This window comes from Hylobates moloch, unplaced genomic scaffold, assembly GCF_009828535.3.
Source record: "Hylobates moloch isolate HMO894 unplaced genomic scaffold, HMol_V3 SCAFFOLD_650, whole genome shotgun sequence".
Classification (NCBI taxonomy): domain Eukaryota; kingdom Metazoa; phylum Chordata; class Mammalia; order Primates; family Hylobatidae; genus Hylobates; species Hylobates moloch.
Window position 1 is genome coordinate 1 of NW_026652925.1, and position 16,864 is coordinate 16,864.

Here is a 16,864-nt window from a genome sequence, read left to right on the forward strand (position 1 = left end):
GCCTATGTCCTGAATCGTATTGCCTAGGTTTTCTTGTAGGATTTTAATGGTTTTAGGTCTAACATTTTTTAATCCATCTTGAATTAATTTTTGTATAAGGTGTAAGGAAGGGATCTAGTTTCAGCTTTCTACATATGGCTAGTCAGTTTTCCCAGCACCATTTATTAAATAGCGAATCCTTTCCCCATTTCTTGTTTTTGTCAGGTTTGTCAAAGATCAGATAGTTGTAGATATGTGGCATTATTTCTGAGGGCTCTGTTCTGTTCCATTGATCTATGTCTCTGTTGTGGTACCAGTACCATGCTGTTTTGGTTACTGTAGCCTTGTAGTATAGTTTGAAGTCAGGTAGCGTGATGCCTCCAGCTTTGTTCTTTTGGCTTAGGATTGACTTGGGGATGCGGGCTGTTTTTTGGTTCCATATGAACTTTAAAGTCATTTTTTCCAATTCTGTGAAGAAAGTCATTGGTAGCTTGATGGGGATGGCATTGAATCTATAAATTACCTTGGGCAGTGTGGCCATTTTCACGGTATTGATTCTTCCAACCCATGAGCATGGAATGTTCTTCCATTTGTTTGTAGCCTCTTTTATTTCATTGAGCAGTGGTTTGTAATTCTCCTTGAAGAGGTCCTTCACATCCCTTGTAAGTTGGATTCCTAGGTATTTTATTCCCTTTGAAGCAATTGTGAATGGGAGTTCACTCATGATTTGGCTCTCTGTTTGTCTGTGATTGGTGTACAAGAATGCTTGTGATTTTTGTACCTTGATTTTGTATCCTGAGACTTTGCTGAAGTTGCTGATCAGCTTAAGGAGATTTTGGGCTCAGACGATGGGGTTTTCTAGATATACAATCATGTCATCTGCAAACAGGGACAATTTGACTTCCTCTTTTCCTAATTGAATACCCTTTATTTCCTTCTCCTGCCTGATTGCCCTGGCCAGAACTTCCAGCACTATGTTGAATAGGAGTGGTGAGAGAGGGCATCCCTGTCTTGTGCCAGTTTTCAAAGGGAATGCTTCCAGTTTTTGCCCATTCAGTATGATATTGGCTGTGGGTTTGTCATAGATAGCTCTTATTATTTTGAGATACGTCCCGTCAATACCTAATTTATTGCGAGTTTTTAGCATGAAGCATTGTTGAATTTTGTCAGAGGCCTTTTCTGCATCTATTGAGATAATCATGTGGTTTTTGTCTTTGGTTCAGTTTATATGCTGGATTACATTTATTGATTTGCGTATGTTGAACCAGCCTTGCATCCCAGGGATGAAGCCCACTTGATCATGGTGTATAAGCTTTTTGATGTGCTGCTGGATTCGGTTTGCCAGTTTTTATTGAGGATTTTTGCATCAATGTTCTTCAAGGATATTGGTCAGAAATTCTCTTTTTTGGTTATGTCTCTTCCAGGCTTTGGTATCAGGACAATGCTGGCCTCAAAATGAGTTAGGGAGGATTCCCTCTTTTTCTATCGATTGGAATAGTTTCAGAAGGAATGGTACCAGTTCCTCCTTGTACCTCTGGTAGAATTCGGCTGTGAATCCATCAGGTCCTGGACTCTTTTTGGTTGGTAAGCTGTTGATTATTGCCACAATTTCAGAACCTGTTATTGGTCTATTCAGAGATTCAACTTCTTCCTGGTTTAGTCTTGGGAGGGTGTACTTGTCGAGGAATTTATCCATTTCTTCTAGATTTTCTAGTTTATTTGCATAGAGGTGTTTGTAGTATTCTCTGATGGTAGTTTGTATTTCTGTGGGATTGGTGGTGATATCCCCTTTTTCATTTTTTATTGCATCTATTTGATTCTTCTCTCTTTTCTTCTTTATTAGTCTTGCTAGTGGTCTATCAATTTTGTTGATCTTTTCAAAAAACCAGCTCCTGGATTCTGTCTGGTTTCAATCTTTGAGACTGTTGACCCTTGGTTTAAGTTTCTGTGGGGACTTTTTTTGTCGATGCTGTTGTTGTTGCTTTCTATTTGTTTGTCTTTCAATAGTCAGGTCCCTCTTCTGTAGGGCTGCTGTAGTTTGTCGGGGAATTAACTTCAGGTCCCCTCTATCTGGTTCCCTCCTGCACCTGGAGATGTCACTCGAGGAGCCTGGAGAAGAGCAAACACGGATGCCTGCTCCTTCTTCTGGGATCTCTGACCTCGAGGGGAACTGACCTGATGCCAGTAGGAATGCTCCTGTTTAGAGTGTCTGACAGCCCTTGTTTGTTGGGGGGTGGGGGTGTCTCACCCAGTTGGATGGCATTAGAAGCAGGATTCATTTAACAAAGCACTTTGGCTGTCCCTTGGTAGAGGGGGTGTGCTACACTGGATGGAAACCCACTCATCAGGGCTTCCCAGATTCCTCAGAGCTAGCAGGAGGAAAGACTAAGTCTCCTGGTCTGTGGAGACTATGGCCAACCATCCCCTTAGGGGCTCAGTCCCAGGGATATCAGAGTTTTATTCCTGAGCCCCTGGCTGGAGCTGTTGGAGTTCTTGCAGGGAGTCCCTGCAGTGGAGGTGTTGCTGCCACCCTTCCCCCGAGGAGCTCAGCTGGCTTAGAAAGCAGGCAGCTGCAGCAGTGGCGATGGCCGCCCCTTCCCCTGGAACTTGGCAGGCTTAGGCAGATTCTAGCCAAGTGGCTGTTGAGAATTTGAGCACCTCTATGGTTGGGAGCCAAGCCCTGGTGTCATGGGCTCACAAGTGGGATCCTCTGATCCATGTGTTGCACAGTTCTGTGGAGAAAGCATGGTTTCCCAGGCTGGATAGCACGCTCACTCACTGCCTCCCTTGGCTGAGGGTGGGGGCTCCCCTGCCCTGTGTGGCTCTTAGGTGGGAAGCTTCCTTCCACTGCTCTTCCTTCCTCTCTCCGGATAATTCCAGAAGCCTAGTCAGTCCTAATGACAAAACCTAGATACCTTAGTTTCCAATGCAGGATTCCATGCCGTTTGGGATCTTTTCGATGGGAGCCTCTGATCATTGCTGCTTCTAGCTGGCCACCTTGGTCCTTCCCAGTTGTAAGCTCAAAACATCCACTCTTTCAAAGACATGTGAAGAGGATAAAAAGGCAGTTTTTTTGTGGGAAATATTTATAAATTCTGTAATTAATAATGGCTTTCTATGAGGAACATAAAAATAACTCTTGAAAAACTCAATAACAACAACAAAACACTCCAATAAAATAGATGAAAGATTTAAAAACTTTACCACTGAGGAAATATAAATGACAGGTAAGTGCAATATAAAATTCTTAACGTTATTAGGCATTCTAGAAATGCATTTTAAAATGAAAATGGGTATTTTTTTTAAAATCTGAGTATGCTGAGTAACTGGGACACTCATATATTACTGGTAGGAATGAGGAAGTTTGCATCTAATATGGAAAACATTTTGGTCTTTTTTTTAAAAATAAAGTGCAGCAAATACTCATCATTTCTAGAAACTACACTCCTAGGTTTTTACCCAAGTGAAATAAAAAACCTATACATCAATGTTTATAGTATCCTTTCCTTGTAATCAACCAAAACTGAATGCAAGTAAAATGTTCTTCAACTGTATACACAAATAAACGTTTGTATATCTACATAATTGAATACAATTTGGCAAAAAAAAAAAATAGTGATACAAACAATAAAATGCCTGAATTTCAAATGCACTGTGGCAGCAGTCAGACTCCAAAGGCTGTTGTAATAGTTAACTTTAGGCGTCAACTTAACTGGGCTAAGGGATGCCCCGAGAGCTGGAAAAACATAATTTTTGAGTCTGTCTGTGAGAGTGTTTCTGGAAGATGTTGGCATTTGAATCAATAGACTGAGTAAAGACAATCTACTTTTAACAATCTGTTAGGTGTCAACCAATCTATTGAGAGCCCAAATACAGCAAAAAGGCAGAAGCAGGGGAAATTATCTCTCTTCTTGAACTGGAAGTTTCATCTTCTGCTCTCAGATATTGACGCTCTTGGTTCTCAGGCCTGTGGTGTCCAGGACTTACACCAGTGGATCCTGCAGTTTTCAGGCCTTTAGAAATATACAAAATTATATCACTGGCCTTCATGATTCTCCAGCTTGCACATGAAAAATGGTGGGACTTCTCAGTCTCCATAATTTCATGAGCCAATTCCCATAATAAATCTCTCTCTCTGTTTCCGTCTTTCTCTATCTCTCTTCCTATCTCTACTGCTGCCTTTATCTCTCTGTCTCTCTCTATATGTATATATGGTATTACATTACTTTATTTCTTTATTATGTGATTATTAGATTTATAAATGTTGATTTATACCTATATTATCTTATGTGACTATGTAAATTTGAAGGCACAGCTCTGTTTTGCGTATAAAACCAAATTGCATACTATACTTTATGTGAAAATTACATAGAAACTATAAATGAAAGTATAAATTTTCCCTTGGCAAAAGCTTTTAAAGAAATCTATATTATTCTGAGAGTGCAAGCATCTCCTTTACACAGACTCGAAGAAATTCAATTGTTACAGTAAGTATGCCTTCTCCTTTGAAAATGTGCATTATAAAGACATTTTAAGAAGCAGGCATTCTACAAGTTTCCCTTTGTAATTTAGCCATTGGCAATGGTATATGTGTATAGACAATTATTAGTCTTGTGCTTCAAAATAGCTGTGACGATGGCCTGGTTCTATAACATTTTTAAGACTCTACATGCTCTTTTTTAGGAAAATGACTTTGCATCTTTCTTTCTCATTTATTGTAAAGTGGTAATCCTATAAAGACAGGGAAGCCAAATACTAAAATCATGCATAATTCTCTTATATTAGAAATCATCTTTCCTACATTTGTTTCTGCTTCTGAAAAAAATTAAAAATTATGATTTTACATTGTTTTCATTTAATGTAAACAATGGTGATGTACCAGTAGATTGAAGTCTGAATTTACCTACTACTTATATTGTACATAGCATGTTAAAATGGTGCTGATACAACACAGAATAAGCACTGTAAAATGCCTTAATACTGTTCAAATACAGGTTTTATTTCTTTTATTTAAAAAAAAAGTTGCCTAGGTTTTCTTCTAGGGTTTTATGGTTTTACATTTAAGACTTTAATTCGTCTTGAGTTAATTGTTGTATGAGGTGTAAGGAAGGCGTCCAGTTTCTGTTTTCTGCATATGGCTAGCCAGTTTTCCCAGCACCATTTATTAAATAGGGAATCCTTTCCCTGTTGTTCATTTTTGTCAGGTTTGTCAAAGATCAGATGGTTGTACATGTGTGGTGTTATATCTGAGGTATCTGTTCTGTTCCATTGGTCTATATATCTGTTTTGGTACTAGTACCATGCTGTTTTGGTTACCATAGCCTTGTAGTATAGTTTGAAGTCAGGTAGCATGATGCCTCCAGCTTTGTTGTTTTTGCTTAGAATTATCTTGCCTATACGGGCCCCTTTTTGGTTCCATGTGAAATTTAAAGTAGTTTTTTTTTCTATTCAGGATGTAGGCATGGGCAAAGACTTCATGACTAAAACACCAAAAGCAATTGCAACAAAAGTCAAAATTGACAAATGGGATCTAATTTAACTAAAGAGCTGCTGCACAGCAAAAGAAACTATCATCAGAGTGAACAAGAAACCTACAGAATGGGAGAAAATTTTTGTAATCCATCCATCTGACAAAGGGCTAATATCCAGAATCTATAAGAAACTTAAATTTACAAGAAAAAAAAAACACATCAAAAAGACACTTCTCAAAAGAAGATATTTATGCGGCCAACAAACATATGAAAAAAAGCTCATTATCACTGGTCATTAAAGAAACGCAAAGCAAAACCAGTGAGATACCATCTCACACCAGTTAGTATGGCAATTATTAAAAAGTCAGGAAACCACAGATGCCAGTGATGCTGTGGAGAAATAGGAACGCTTTTACACTGTTGGTGGGAGTGTAAATTAGTTCAACCATTGTGGAAGACAATGTGGCAATTCCTCAAGCATCTAGCACCAGAAATACCATTTGACCCAGCCATCCCATTACTGGGTATATACCCAAAGGATTATAAATCATTCTACTATAAAGACACATGCACATGTATGTTTATTATGGCACTGTTCACAATAGCAAAGACTTGGAACCAACCCAAATGCCCATCAATGATAGATTAAAGAAAATTCAGCACATATATACCATGGAATACTATGCAGCCATAAAAAAGAATGAGTTCATGTTCTTTGCAGGGACATGAATGAAGCTGGAAGCCATCATTCTCAGCAAACTAATACAGGAACAGAAAACAAAACACTTCATGTTCTCACTCATAAGTGGGAGTTGAACAATGAGAACACATGGGTACAGAGAGGGGAACATCACACACTGGGGCCTGTCAGGGGTAGGAAGCAAGGGGAGGTAGAGCATTAGGACAAATACCTAATGCATGCAGCACTTAAAACCTAGATGACGGGTTGATAGGTGCAGCAAATTACCATGGCACATGTATATCTATGTAAGAAACCTGCACATTCTGCACGTGTATTTCAGAACTTTTTTTTTTTTTTTTTTTTTTTTTTTTTTTTTTTAGATGGAGTCTCGCTCTGTCACCCAGGCTGGAGTGCAATGGCGCAATCTCTGCTCACTGCAACCCCTGCCTCCCGGGTTCAAGCGATTTTTCTGCCCAGCCTCCTGAGTAGCTGCAATTACAGGCGCATGCCACCACACCAGGCTAATTTTTGTATTTTTAGTAGAGACGGGATTTCACCATGTTGGTCAGGCTGGTCTCGAACTCCTGACCTCATGATCCATTTACCTCGGCTTCCCAAAGTGCTGAGATTACCGGCCTGAGCCACCACGCCAGGCCGGCTAAAGTAAAATTGTCCTTATAAAGTTTTATTTTAGGTTTAGGGATACAAGTGCAGGATTTTTATATTGACAAACTCATGTTATAGGGGCTTGTGCAAATTTTGTCACCCAGGTACTAAGCATAGTGCCCAATAGTTATTTTTTCTGATCCTCCTTTTCCTTCCACCCTCCACCCTCAAGTAGGCCTAAGTATCTCTTGTTCCCCTTTTTGTTGCCATGTGTTCTCATTATTTAGCTTCCACTTTTACGTGAAAGCATGCAGTATTTGGTTTTCTGTTCCCGTATTAGTTTGCTAGAATAATAGCCTCCAGTTCCACCCATGTTCCCAGAAGGGATATAATATTCTTTCTTCTGGCTGCATAGTATTCCATGGTATATATGTACCACATTTTCTTTATCCAATCTGTCATTGATGGGCATTTACGTTGATTCCATGTCTTTGCTATTGCGAATAGTGCTACAATGAGCATATGCTTGCATGTGTCTTTGTGGTAGAACAACTTCTATTCCTTTTATTTTACTATATTTATTTTCCTATATGTTACCCAGTAATGAACAACTTAAAAGTAATAAGAGCCATCTATCATAAATCCACAGACAAAATCATACTAAACAGTCAAAAGCTGAATGTATTTCCCTTGAAAACTGGCACAAGATGAGGATGCCCTGTCTCACCACACCTGTTCATCATAGTATTGGAAGTCCTGGCCAGAGAAATAAGGTAAGAGAAATAAATAAATGGCATCCAAATAGGAAGAGAGAAAGTCAAACTACCCCTGTTTGCAGAAGAAATGATTCTATATCTAGAAAACCCCATAGTCATGGCCACAAAGCTTCTTAATCTGATAAACAACTTTAGCAAAGTTTCAGAATACAAAATCAATGCACAAAAATCACTAGCATTCCTGTTCACCAACAGTCAAGCTGAGAGCCAAATCAGGAATGCAATTGCATTTACAGCTGCCACAAAAAGAATGATACAGCTAGCCAGTTAGGTGAAAGAGCTCTACGGTGAGAATTACAAAACAATGCAGAAAGAAGTCAGAGATCACACAAATAAATGAAAAACCATTCCATGCTCATTAACAGGAAAAATCAATATCATTAAAATGGTCATACTGCCTAAAACAATTTACAGATTCAATGCTATTCCTATCAAACTACCAATAATATTCTTCGAAGAACTAGATAAAACTATTATAAAATTCATATGGAAACAAAAAAGAGCCGGAGTAGCTAAGGCAATCCTAAGAGAAAAGAACAGAAATGAAAGCATCACGGTACCCAACTGCAAAATATACTACAGGGCGGGGCCGTGCACGGTGGCTCACGCCTATAATTTCAGCACTTGGGGAGGGCGGATCACGAGGTCAGGAGTTCGAGACCAGCCTGACCAACATGGTGAAACCCCATCTCTACTAAAAATACAAAATTTAGCTGGGCATTGTGGCACGCGCCTGTATTGCCAGCTATTCAGGAGGCTGAGGCAGTAGAATCGCTTGAACCCGGGAGGCAGAGGTTGCAGTGAGCCGAGATCGCGCCATGGCACTCCAGCCTGGGCGACAGAGCGGAAACTCAAAAAAAAAAAAAAAAAAAAAAAAAACCCTCCAAAAAAAAAAAAAAAAAAAAATAGCGGCCGGCAGGTGGGGGCTAGGGCCGGGAGTACCTGAGGGGGCCGGCGGCGATGACGGCAGTGGAGGCCCAGCGGGCTCGATGCGTGGGTCGGCGGCGGCTCAGGGTCCGCCCGTGGGCTACGGTGCAAGCGGGCGGCCCTGCTCCCGTCCTCCCCCGCCCAGCTCCGCCGCTATGATTGGGTGGAAGATGGCGCTGGCCAGATGGAAAGCCTAATGACAGTCTCCAAATTCGCCTCCATCTGTACCATGGGCGCCAATGCTTCGGCATCAAAGAGATTGGTCCAGAACAGTTTCCAGTCAATGAGCATTATTTTGGATTAGTCAATTTTGGGAATACCTGCTACTGCAATTCAGTTCTTCAAGCACTTTATTTTTGTCGTCCATTTCGGGAAAAAGTTCTTGCATATAAGAGTCAACCTAGGAAAAAGGAGAGCCTTCTTACATGCTTAGCCGATCTCTTCCACAGCATAGCCACTCAGAAGAAAAAGGTTGGAGTAATACCTCCTAAGAAGTTCATCACAAGATTACAGAAAGAAAATGAGCTTTTTGACAACTACATGAAACAAGATGCCCATGAATTCTTAAATTACCTACTAAATACAATTGGTGATATTTTACAAGAAGAGAGAAAGCAGGAAAAACAAAATGGTCGCTAACCTAATGATAATATTGATAATGCAAATAATAACAGCACACCAGACCCAACGTGGGTTCATGAGATTTTTCAGGGAACATTAACTAATGAAACCAGACGTCTTGAAACTATAAGCAGCAAAGATGAAGATTTTTTAGACCTTTCTGTTGACGTGGAACAAAATACATCAATTACTCACTGCTTAAGGGGTTTCAGCAACACAGAAACTCTATGCAGTGAGTACAAGTATTACTGTGAAGAGCGTCGCAGCAAACAGGAAGCACACAAACGGATGAAAGTTTAAAAACTGCCCATGATTCTAGCTCTACACTTGAAGAGATTTAAATATATGGATCAACTTCATCGATATACAAAACTCTCTTACCGGGTAGTTTTTCCTTTAGAACTTCGTCTATTTAACACTTTAGGTGATGCCACCAATCCATACAGAATGTACGACCTTGTTGCTGTTGTGGTTCACTGTGGAAGTGGTCCCAATTGAGGCCATTATATTGCAATAGTTAAGAGTCATGATTTTTGGTTGTTGTTTGATGACATTGTAGAAGAAATAGATGCACAAGCTACTGAAGAATTCTACGGGTTAACACCAGATCCTCAAAGAACTCTGAGTCTGGTTACATACCTTTCTATCAGTCTCGGGACTGAGGGGGAATCGTGATGAAGAGATACTTTCTGCCTCATTTCTTTTCTGGTTATTTTGGAAAGGATCAAGCACTGATTTTTCAAGAAAAGAGAAATGCAGGAAGCTCAGGGGGCAGTAGCATGCTTTGCACACGATAAAGCAAAGACGATGGATTGACAAGCCCTTCTGATCATGGTAGTTGATTTATTTGCTCAGGTATCATGCTGTCTGTACAGTTCCATACAAGGAGGTGAAATCAGAGATACCAGCTCCTCTTGTAAAACAGCCTTCAAGTCATTGACAGGCATTTTCTCCTTGCTAATTGCACCAATAATGCTTTGAATTCCTTGGGGGTGCAGTAGAAAGAATCGGAATCTGTGTTGTATTGATAAGGAGATGGTGTTGAACACACTGCATAAATTTGCCTGGTTCAGTATGTATAGAAGTATATTCAGTGGTCTTTTCAAGAGTAAACCAGAAATACTTTTGGGCCCAACACTTGCAGTTGCCTTCCTGATGTAAAAACTAACATGCTAGATAATCCAGTGTCGGGAAGACAAAGATGCTTTGCGTCTCTGAAGAAGCTTGTAATAATATACAGTATATGTATATGTAGGGAGCAATTGGTCGAAAGTGGCTTTTTATTTCCACAAGGGGAAAGACTGGCTATATAATTATAATTTTTTCCTTATTTATTTTACTTAAAACTGGTAGAGTCTAAGTATTGTATGAAGTGCCCATGATTCTGTCAGTAAATTTGAGCATATTTTTATTAGTTAATGTCATTTTAACTGGCCCTTTTGTTTGTTTCTATTTTTAAGGTGAATTTTAAATTATATCTGAAATGAGTAAGATACCTTGAGAAAAACTGCAATGAGAGAAGGTAAATATCCTGTTTCAGGAGGAACTTATATCTCTGGCTAAATATTTGTCTTTTTATTATGGTTTCTAAATCAGTAATTTTCTTCAGCTTTAATTTCATAAAATTAAAAAACTATATAAAAAATTCCTGTAGTTGTTGGAATAATTAAAAATTCTAGTGCAGTGGTGGTATACCATTCTTTAGAATTCTTAAGTATTCTAATGTTTTAAGTTGAGGTCATGCTTGGGAAAATCATGTCATAGCATTTATGTTATTTTCAGATGTCATTTTTTACCCTGGAAAGAAGTAATAATGTTCATCATAACCCTAGCGGCCTGGATAGTGAGCTAAACAAACCCTTTGAAGATTACATTTTAATCAAGTAGACTAGGAATACAAAAAACAAGTCCTTCCTCCCCTTCCCCCCACCTTTACAAATCTTACTGGAAGGGTGTTCAGAAGTTAAAATTTGTGTTCGCTAAGACTTCATTCTGTTGGGGGTTTTAAGAAGTAATATATGTAATGTAAAATGTATGTAAACCACTGCAGTTTTTTTGGACATTTTTCCATGTATCAGTAAGTTGTCTGACAGTAGCCAAATGTAATTTGCAGAAAGTTATTGAAAGTTATATTCAGAATAATAGCAATCAGGCCTTGGATGTTCTTTATTAAACTCTTTTCAAGCAGTAAATTAAAAAAAAAAATCTGCCACTTTCTAAAGTTCTTTTGCTAAGACTGTTGACTATGGAAAACAAACAACAAAAAGGAATGTTTTTAGTCTGCTGCTATTATTAACATTTATTATCTGTACCTTTTGGCTCAGGAAATTACTTCACCTATTTGTTCCATAAGCAGACCTTTAACAGGGTCATTTAGGTAACTGGGCTGCTTAAACAGATGTGATGGGAGAAAATTATAATATTTAGTATTTGCACTAAATATTAAAAGTATTTTGGCAAGTTTCTTTTTAAAATAGTTTCTAAAGTCTTATCCTGGCTAGAGATGTTTTGTACAAATGATATACAGCTTGCCTGATCTACCAACATGCCACAGAGAATCACAATCAACAATGTGGGGAAAGTCAGGGCAGTGGAAGTGGAGGCACACTTTTTATTTTGAGGGCGTAAACCAAATTGTCTTGGAATTAAAGCTGTATTTCTGCAACTTTCAGTACAGAGAAAAAGAGGAAAGTGAAGCTGTGTCAGTTTTAACATTAGCTATATCACAACATGTTTAAGAAAGATAGATGAAATCATTTGCATAAAGGTACAGCATTGAAATACTATGTTGTGTTTGTTTTTACATTTTTGCATTAAAAAATACAGTAAAAGCCAAGTTAAATTTCATATTAAAGCAAGTTCTAGTATATGTATTGAGTTCCTGGTAATCACATACTTTTTTCACATCTACACCATACTTCGTAGTATGATTTGTCAGGGGAGGGACTGTGGGGTGACAGTCTCACATTTACTTTTTCTTCTTAATGCAACTGGATCTAAGTAAAATGTTTTGAAGTTTATCAGAAACTCAGTATACGTTTAAAACATGTAGGGTCAGAGTTGGGGGAAAAATACAGGTATAGCAAGAAAAGTGACCCATGAAGAAAGCATTGTGAGGTTGTATGTTGGTTGACTGTGATTAAAATGCGAGGCTGGTGTAAGTTGTAAACGGTGGCTGATTGCTATGTAACTATGTACATGATTGTTGGGATGGCTGTCCCGTATTTTGTATATTGGAATAAAAATTTTTATAAATTATTGTAACTAAAAGTAAATATTCTAAATTAAATCCCACCTCTTAAGTCTCATGGTTTCTGTCTTGGAAACTTTACCTTTAAAAGATTATTTAAGACAGGAACCAGGAGGCTTGGGAACAGGGAAAGAAGGAAATGTTGTATTATGTGGGTCTCGTGGCCTCTAACCATCAGTATAGGGTTTTTTCTTTCCTTGATGGCAGTAGAAAGACCTCATTTTCATAACATAACTACTCTTAATACTTTCTTGAAAACACTTTTTATTAAAGATTCCATCATGAAGTATTTGGCTGGGAGCTGGGAGGCTAAAGCACTCATGTCCTGGCTCTTCAGTGAATTTAACTCTGTGAGCTTGGGCAAGTCACTTAACCTCTCTGTACTTCAGTCTCCGTATCTTATAAAATGAGAGTAATACTTACCTTACAGTGTTGTTGTGGGGATTAATTAGAGATAATGTCTGTAAAGCACTTAAGGTTCTAGAAGAAGGCGCTATATAAATACAAAATAATATCTATTAAAGTTGGTTTATTTGTGAAATATATATATATATATATATATACACACACACACACATATACATACACACACTACAGGGCTACAGGAACCAAAACAATGTGGCACTGGTATAAACACAGACACATAGACTAATGGAACAGAATATAGAGCTCAGAAATAAGGCTGCCCACCTAAAATTATCTGATTTTTGACAAAGTGACAAAAACAAGCAATGGAGAAAAGACTCCCTCCTATTCAATAAATGGTGTTGGGATAACTGGCTAGCCACATGGAGAAGATTTAAACTGCACCCATTTTTTATTTCACATACAAAAATTAACTCAAGGCAGAATAAAGATTTAAATGTGAAAACCAACACTATAAAAACCCTGGAGGACAACCTAGAAAACTACCATCCTGGACCTAGAAAATGGCAAAGATTTCATGACCAAGATCCCAAAAGCAATGATAGTAATAGCAAAAATTTACAAATAGGATGTATTTAAATGTAAGAACTTCACCATAGCCAAAGAAACTATCAACAGAGTACACAGGCAACCTATGGAACAGGAGAAAATATTTGCAAACTATGCATTTGACAAAGGTCTAATATATAATATCTATAAGGACCTTAAACAAGTTTACAAGCAAAACACCAGGAGCCGCATTAAAAAGTAGGCAAAGGACATGAGGACACTTGTCAAAAGAAGACATACATGTGGCCAACAAGCATGTGAAAAAAAATTCAATTATCACTGAGCATTAGAGAAACCCAAATCAAAGCCACAGTGAAATATCATCTCATACTTGTCAGAATGGCTATTACTAGAAGTTTCAAAGTAACAGATGTTGGCGAGGTTGTGCAGAAAAGGGAATCTTTATACACTGTTGGTGGGAGTGTAAGTTAGTTCAACCATCATGGAAAACAGTGTGGCAATTTCTCAAAGGGCTAAATAAAGGTTTTCAATAGGCATTTGTAGTAAGATATTTCATGTTGTTTAAGTCTTTCACAGCTCATATTCTTGGTAAGACCGCATTAATAAAATCTCCAGAAATTCCACTACGTGTAGTCTCCCTAAACATAAGGCTGTTTAATAACCTGAGTCATTAAGACAGTAGCATAGCCTAGAACTCTTAAGTCCCTGCTTTTCTGGAAGCCAATTTAGGTAGGTATATATTTCAATCAGAGAGTGAAACATGCATTAGCCTTAAGATTTTATTCAGAATTTTATAGATAAGTGTCTCATTGTTTCAATTATAATCCATTGAGATGGCTCAATATCTCACTAATGGAACAATGTTTCCTCTCATAATTTGTATTTGAATATTTTAATACAAATGAAAATATTCTTATTTTTCTGTAGTACTTCATTATCCTAAAATTTCAGAAATGTCAAAATCAAATATAAATGTTATTGAAAATTAGTTTGTAAGTCTGTTCTTATCATTTTTTGTAAGAATTTATTTTACATAAGCTAGCTTTGCTTCACATTATATTTTGTGGAATTTTAATAAATGGTTTAGAATAACAATCACCACAGTTAGATGTTTTGCTAATATTTTTATTTGGTCCGTAAAACATTAAACAAATGACGGTTTCTCTTGTTTCAAATGAATGTGTCAGTGCTGAAAAAATTTTGATGTGCTACTCACATGAGCTCACTCATAGAATTTGAGAGAAAAGTAACACAATTCAAATGTTATTTTATTTTGAAAACAACCCATTTCTGAGGACATATTTACTGGCTATTTGTCCTTTTTTCAAAAGGAGGTGTGTGTTTGTTTATGTGTATGTGTATGTGTATGTATGTGTACACGCACACTCATGTACACCTATACATTTATTAATATGGAAAACAGTTAAAAGTTTAAAGAAAGGTTTCTGGTCTTTGTTTTTATTTCATTCATGACATTTCAAAGAAAACTCTACTAATTGGCTGCCATTGGGTCAGATTCCCACAGCTGGCTTAATTTTAAAGTAGAGCATCTACCACAGCATATACAGCAATAATTTTGTAATTTTTAATTGAATCAAGATTTTTAAATTTTATAATGAATTATATGTATGTAAGGTATCTGAGAACATATTTACCCAGATAATTTATTTTTTCTTTATATTTATAATTGCAAATATAATTCTACAGTACAAATTATTAGGTAATTTAAAAAGCTCCTTACTGGAAGAAGATTATTATAAAGGGGAAAAAATCATACTTCAATTAGAAATTTAAAAGTTTTCCTTATAATTTCTAAATGTTAGTACATCTTAATGTAGAAATTATTTAATTTTTAATTAAATAAAAATAATTTTCCCCTAAAAGTACATATATATATCTTTACTTCAGAAGACTATAAAATTTAAATATTATATTGATTAATTTGTATAATAAAATTAATCAATATAATTGATATCCCAAGAGTCTAGTTGAAATTATTACATAATTAATGTATGATGAGAATTGTTTTTAAAAATTATAGTCTGAGAGCTGTAGTGTGGAGGGGAGGGAATGAGGAGTGAAAATTTTTGGATTTCTTTTTGTAGTGATGAAAATATTTCAAAATTTGATTATGGGGATGGTTGAACAACTCTTCAAACACAAACATTGAATTGTACATTTTAGATTGGTGAATTATATAATATATAAAATATATATCAATAAAGCCCTTAAAAATAAAATGGTAGTAAGTTTATCTTTGGACTACCCAGAGAGAGGCAAGGGAACCCAATGGTCTAGTTAGCTATCTTTTGGAAAGGAAAATAAACAAAAAATAATAGGAACAAATAATAAGGTTATACTCAAGTATCCTTTATCACAATGATAATTTAAGAACAGGTTCAACTTCTGTCTTACAATGTATGGTTACACACACACACACACACTGTGTGTGTAGTTCAGTTGAGTCATAAGTCATTCTCAAATTTGTAAGTTAGGCAATATTACAAAATGTAGTTATCATTTAATGTTTCCCATTCAATGTGGCATGTTTTATTTTATATTTTATTACTGAAATGATCCTCACAACAGTGCTATAAAGGTGGTACTTTCAATATGTCTACTTTACAGATGAAACAACTGAGTCAGAGAGATTATGTGCTTTATTCAAGGTTATATTTTCAGCATGAGTCAGGGCTATTATTTGAACGCAAAATGTCTGACACAAGAGTTTACCCCCTAAATTCTGAAGAAAATTTCTAGAATAAAGAAAGCACCCAAGGTGGAAATCAATACATATTAAAACATATATGATTTGTTTGTGAGAATATCATGAGCAATTTCTCGTAGTTCTGAAGGTTAAAAAGCATGCGTAACAAATGAATCAATTCATAATTTCAAATGACATATTGTAAAACTCAGTTTAAAAAGTAATTAAAGTATCTATTATCAAACATAAAGTACAATAATACTAAGTAATATCCCATAATGATGGGCCATATGGTGAGATATTATAAAAAGTTATAACATTGGGCAGGGCACGGTGGCTCACGCCTGTAATTCCAGCACTTTGGGAGGTGGAGGTGGGCAGATCACTTGAGGTCAAGAATTCGAGACCAGCCTGGCCAACATGGTGAAATCCGTCTCTACTAAAAATAGAAAAATTATCCAGGCATGGTGGTGCATGCCTGTAATCCCAGCTACTCCAGAGGCTGAGGCAGGAGAATTAATTGAACCCATGAGGCGGAGGTTGCAGTGAGCCGAGTTGGCGCCACAGAACTCCAGCCTGGGTGACAAAGTGAGAGTCCATCTTAAAAAAAAAAAAAAGAAAAAAGTTATAACACCTATTAATTATCTTCAACACTTAAAATATATCTTTTGTGATTCCTCTAACAGCTCAAGCATCACATAAAACAATGCAGAGGGTCAAAGCATTGTCATGTTCAGTTATTTCAGCAGCTAGTCATATATGACAGTAGGAATCTATTCTCAATAAATACATTGAGACAGTTGTGCCAGGCGCGGTGGCTCAAGCCTGTAATCCCAGCACTTTGGGAGGCCGAGGAGGGCGCATCACGTGGTCAGGAGATCGAGACCATCCTGGCTAACACGGTGAAAC

General features: G+C 37.2%; 1 pseudogene; it reads left to right on the forward strand.

Annotated features, from left to right (window-relative positions):
* Positions 1-8,625: 8,625 nt before the first annotated feature.
* Positions 8,626-9,724, forward strand: LOC116464425 (ubiquitin carboxyl-terminal hydrolase 12-like; annotated as a pseudogene).
* Positions 9,725-16,864: the final 7,140 nt, after the last annotated feature.